Source organism: Octopus sinensis, linkage group LG6 (genome assembly GCF_006345805.1).
Source record: "Octopus sinensis linkage group LG6, ASM634580v1, whole genome shotgun sequence".
Lineage (NCBI taxonomy): Eukaryota > Metazoa > Mollusca > Cephalopoda > Octopoda > Octopodidae > Octopus > Octopus sinensis.
This window is the reverse complement of record NC_043002.1, coordinates 106349565-106355559: the sequence shown is the minus strand read 5'-3', so window position 1 is coordinate 106355559 and position 5995 is coordinate 106349565.

Below are 5995 nucleotides of genomic sequence, written 5' to 3'. Positions count from 1 at the left end.
CTTCGGATCCGTGGTAGATTTTTTTTTCTATTGATGCTCAGTTTCCGTGCACAATTTTTCGTACTTTCATTCACAAGATAAAAAAATATAAAATTAGAAGCACCGAGCTTAATGATACGTATAATTAGTGTTGTTTGTCATATTTTGTTACAGGGAAGATAGAAAAATTTGCTGTGATGTGATTCCACTTGTAAATAGTAAAGTTATAAACCGCGTTTGGCCATGACAATTATCAATTATTTTTATTCCATAATATTCCTATAATATTAGGTTCTGGGTTCAAACGCTGCCAGAGATGCTAAAATAAGTACCGGTTGAGTAGTGAGGTCAAAGTAATCGAACTTTATATCTTCTCTGAAAGTGCTGGTACTGTAACAAAATTTGAAACCAATAGTTCTATAACATAGCTTTATATTTTAGCATCATGTCTATTGTATCTCCATTTTGGTATCATCTCAAAAACACATATATTGAGTTTGATATTAATTATATTTATCTTATATATCTTTATTGATATCATTCTCTTTTATTTTGATATATTTCTGTTCATCTTTTCTTTGGTTGTGGTGTTTAAACTGAACTATATTTAGTTGCTGTTTATAACAGACCAAACAACCACTTAGTCCCCGTCATTGTTAATGATGTTGTTGCTGATGTTAACTACGTAAACAAGTACTTCAGATGTACTGGATACACTCCATCACCAATCTATGTGTGTATTTTACTATGAATGGCAACCAGACTAGTTTGAGAGGTTTAATCCACCTTATAACTCCAAGCACACTGACTTTGTACAGCTCAAGTACTGCGTTTCATTGTGATTGTCTATGTCTGAGTTTCATTGACTGTCGATGGGTATCATGGTACAACGATTTTCCACAGCACCTAATTAATGGTTTATCAAAGTGTAGTTCGCAACAGTTTCAAGTATATTTTATATCTTGTGTTCTCAGATAAGATCGAGTGAAGTTCGTTCTTTTATTAGAATCCATTGGTAAATTAAGTGAAACCAGGAGACTTACTGTCCAATTATTCAGCTGGTAGAATCGTAAGCTCGTCGCGAGAAATGCCTTGCGGCATTTCTGGCTCTCTACGATTTCTTTACGTTCTCCCTTAAAACTGATAGCTTTGTACCAAGGCGGCAATCTAGCAGAATCGTTAGCACCCTGACCAAAATATATAAACGGCATTTCGTCTGTTTTTACTTTCTGAGTTCAAATTCTGCCGAGGTCGACTTTGCCTTTCATCCTTTCGCGAGCGATAAAATAATTACCAGTTGAGCACTGGAGTCGATGCAGTCCACTTAGCCCCTCCTCCGAAATTGCTGGCTTTGTGCCAAAATTTGAAGCTACTGCTACTGTCCGCGTTAGTTTTATTTTGTTTTAAAGAATTGCCGATAGTTTTTAGCAATTGGTTTTGCTAAATTTTATGTCTCATTGTGTTGCGAAACCGACCACGTCAGCCTAGGTCTTGTTGGTCCTTTATTTCTTGCTCTTTAGGAAAAATGATCCCATAAAGAAAATAAAAATCTGAACAATATAAAGTATAAACATTGTGTAAGAATTAGTACTTAACCAGAAGGCGTAAAAGGAGGAAATACAAGCGGCGAGGAAATTTGTATCTTTGCTTACACTGAAGGAGGACTTCCCTCTCTCCCAGCCATCAACATAGTCACGATCACCTCCTACTATCATGGGATTTATTAAAAAAGAAGTGATTATGGAAACAATAAGCAACCAAACAACAACAACAACAACAGTGAGAACAACATCGAAGATGACAGAACAACAGCATCAACAACATGTCGGTTAGCAAGAGCAACAATACCACCAAATGTGAATAGAAAAAACACCGCTGCACTTCAGTAACAAGTCAGTCGAACACCAAAGTACAAACCACTACAAACACCACAGCTGCCGCTGTTTCACTGAGGCAACCAACAATATCTCCAGTGGCAACAGCAGCAATATCAATGACATGGCAGTGGCTGGGACTGGCTTGTTCGCCAGTACAATATGGGTTGCAGAGCGACTACAGCTGCAAAATAACAACTTCGAGAAACCAGATTAACCTGGAATGAGGGCAGAAAAGTCGCTATAGCTCTAACCCAGTATTCTCTGCATTTTCGGTGCATAGGCATGAAAATTCGGCACAAAGAAAAGCCAACAACGCATGCCACGGCAACATTGAACAGTGATCGTCAGATTGATTTCTGAAGGCAAGATGAAAAGCTATTTTCCTGATGCGGTTAGACTGGGGCGTTCATCCTCGTTCTGTTCCATTGTAAAAAGACGGGTCAATGTCAAAAGTAAGGGAGGTGGATCACCATCAGAAACGAACACCTAAGAAAGGTCGTTTTGACTGTCGAGAAGCACGAAGCGACTATCCTAGTGGTACACATGGTACCCCAAGAGAAGTGACTATAGACCAGGAGCGAAGGGGTAAAGAAAAGTTTCTTCGAGACCCTCCGCTACTTGTATGATGGAAGTGAGAAGACCCAGGTGTCATAAATGTGGTCGCACCACCAAACACACTTGTAGTATCTATAACAAGACCCCTAAAACAATAACAATGACACAACTTGCCACTTCAATCACAAGATTCCCGGCAATAGAAAATCTCCAGCAAAACGCACACGCATACGCAATCAACACTCGCGCGCGTTATGCAAAGTTTCATCATCTACCGCCATTGCAACTGTACTGTGCAACCATTACCAGAAATATATTTTTCATGGTTAAGGCGAAGATAATACAGGTAAAAAAAATGCTACCCAAGCCGAAACGCAGAAGGTTTGAGGAAATGGCTAAATCCTATCAACCACTCACACACACACATTCATATTATCATTAAAGACATCAAGACACTCGCAACAACAACAACACGTAGATTCGCAACCACATTAATAACAAAAAAAATTACAAGAAAACACCAATAAAACAATAACTACAACAACATCGACAGCGAAATATACAAGGGACATAATTCATCGACTTCTCTACTGTATAAAGAAACAAGAGATGATAGAGAACCTAACAAGAGAGAAAACACGAACAAGAAGTGTGGTTAATGAGATGTTTTTCCTAAAAATCCATCATGAAGACATCCGAAATTTCCATCGAACATTTACAAAACCTGAAAACAATATTTTCCTAATGTGGGAATTTTCTGCAATGGAGGCAAGACTCTCTTGAAGGGGACTTTCACAACCTCTTCATCGCTCAGAAGACCAAATTATCGCTCAGTCTCCAAGGTAAGTCTCGGTTCTTTTCCTTCGACCCATATGGCTACACCCAGAGTCGATCATGTAGAAATTAAAGTGACCAGGGTTTAGCGACCTTGATTCAAAGCTCGCTTGTTCAACCAGCCTAGGCTATTAGGCATACATATGGCAGCTAACATCGACACCCTCACACTCGCACACGCCCTCATCTTTGATGACTGAGTGGTGTATGTCTCTCTCTCTTGGTCAGCCCAAATCAGGTGGCAAAGTCGCAGTGTTGTTACGGAAAAGTTGGGGTTTCGAATTTCGAACGATCTACCTGAATCCGGACTAAAAGTCGATGGCACTGGATGCGAACAGCAATGTGGACGCGCCTTCATATTGGTAGCCGTTTATTCGCCACCCTAAAAAGACAAGCAAAGGTGACAAACACGTGTGTGACTTAAGTCGAATATTACCACATGACCATCTAAACTCTTCCAGCTTGTGCCTAACAAAGTCAGGGTGTTTGCTCTCACTTTTTTGTGGAAGGGACACGTTTTACTGGTGGCCCTTCCGCTGCCAGTACTCTATGCACTACGAGCTTGATACGGTGTAACTCGTGAGGCACAAATATGCACTGTACCTGCAGCAACTGCAAAGATTCCAGGAAGACAAGCAGGTGCGGTCACTTTTCTCGTAGTTTCATTCTCAGATCTGCAGTCCTGGGCATACCCAATGTTGGCCATAACAGGACGCGAGACGGCAGACGCGTTAGCACGCCGGGCGAAATGCTTAGCGGTATTTCGTCTGCCGTTACGTTCTGAGTTCAAATTCCGCCGAGGTCGACTTTGCCTTTCATCCTTTCGGGGTGGATAAATTAAGTACCAGTTACGCATTGGGGTCGATGTAATCGACTTAATACCTTTGTCTGTCCTTGATTGTCCCCTCTATGTATAGCCCCTTGTGGGCAATAAAGAAATAAGAATAATAGGACGCCTAGCATGTAGATTATTGTCAGCCCTTCAGAGATTTCTGTTTATCTGGTAATGTACTGATGGAATTTCTGCTTGAGATTTCTATAGAGTGAAGACAAATGGTAGGAAAGACGAGCGTTCTCGAAGTAACTTGGGTGTCAACAAGTTTCAACTGGCTATTCTGTTTCGGCGGTCTTACATCCTGGGGGTTAGAAAGGATTCTGGAATTCCTGGTTTGGCAGTGACTTAGGAAACGATGATATTGCCAGCTAGAGATCAATTCTACAGGCGCGAAAGTACCGTAAGGCGAACGCATCAGAGGTACGTGCAGGGAAAGGAAATTCGATGGTTGGCCCTGCAAATGTGTCCATTGTAGCGGAACCGAGGAGAGCAGTGAAGATCGATGTCAGTAACAATAATAATATTCGACAGTTTACAGTTACAGCAATTGTAACATCGGTATGAAAGACAGGGAGAGGCCACAGCACATTGGTGAGTGAACAAACAAATCCTTGTCGGGTTTAGATGAGTAAAGGTTTACCAGTCAGTCAAATAGACTTTTAAAAGAGACGGAGAGTTATGGCTGTGACCGTGGTTTATACCCAAGTCACACTTGTTCCAGCTGTCATATAATGAAAAGTTATCTAACTGTGACTATCCGGATATTTTCTCTCACATAACGTATTTAGTGTTTTGATGCCTTTTTTACGATAGACGTCTTAATTAAGTTTACGACGACTTGCTGTTATTTCTAGCTGATATATGCGGTTTCGTTGGCTAGCAGCCTAAAATCTTTCGTATGCAGTATCAATACCACCCCAGATATGTTACATGAGTCTAATGTGCACTTGAACCCTTTTTAGGGTTACAGGGGAATGTAGATGATAACGATAATGATGGTGGTGGCAGCAGCGGTGGCGGCGGCGGTGGTGCTGTTGTTGTAGTTGACGATGGTGGAGGGGGAAGACGTGATGGTGGTGGTGGTGGTGTGGTGGTGGTGGTGGGGTGATTATTATGATAGCAATGATGATGGTGGCGGTGGTGATGACGACGATATTCTGAAATTCCAAAAGCCTAAATAAAAAGTGGGGCTGGGATCATCTAATTACGATAAAGGTGCTTATAACAGGAGTAAAATATGGTGCAGCATTCCTGCCCTTTATATTATGTATTAGAATCCCTCCAATGCCAACTTGTTATCTTTCCTTGTTCAATAAGAGAATGCACCGGTTAATACCTGGGGTTTGTTTCATTCACTAATACCACTATTTACCAGGCGACTTCGAACGGACGAGAGCAGCTGAGAATCCCGGACCAGCTGTCTTAATGTTACTTCTGCCAAAGACAGATAAGGGTGAAGAATGACCCCAGGTACTAAAAGCTTTAAAGCATGCCTTTGTCCGATGCAAGTCGAAAAATAACAATCTATACTAATGGCCCAGCGGTATGCAAAGTAGAATTGTGAAGTACGGAATGTGTCGCTCTTTTGATTTAAAAGTGTGAAACTTTTTACTGAAGCTAGTTGGACACGCTAAATTCTTAAGATGAAAAAATAGCTCATCTTCACTATATAATCGATACTGAGTCTTCTATAATCTGGATTAGCAACTTCAAATCACTACTGCACTACACACACACACACACACACACACACACCACACACACACACAACACACACACACACACCCACACACACACACACCACACATATATATATATATATATATATATATATATATATATATATATATATATGTAGTTTTCATTGAAATGGAGCTGAAAGTCTGCCTTACGGCATTATGATCTTCAGTTCCGG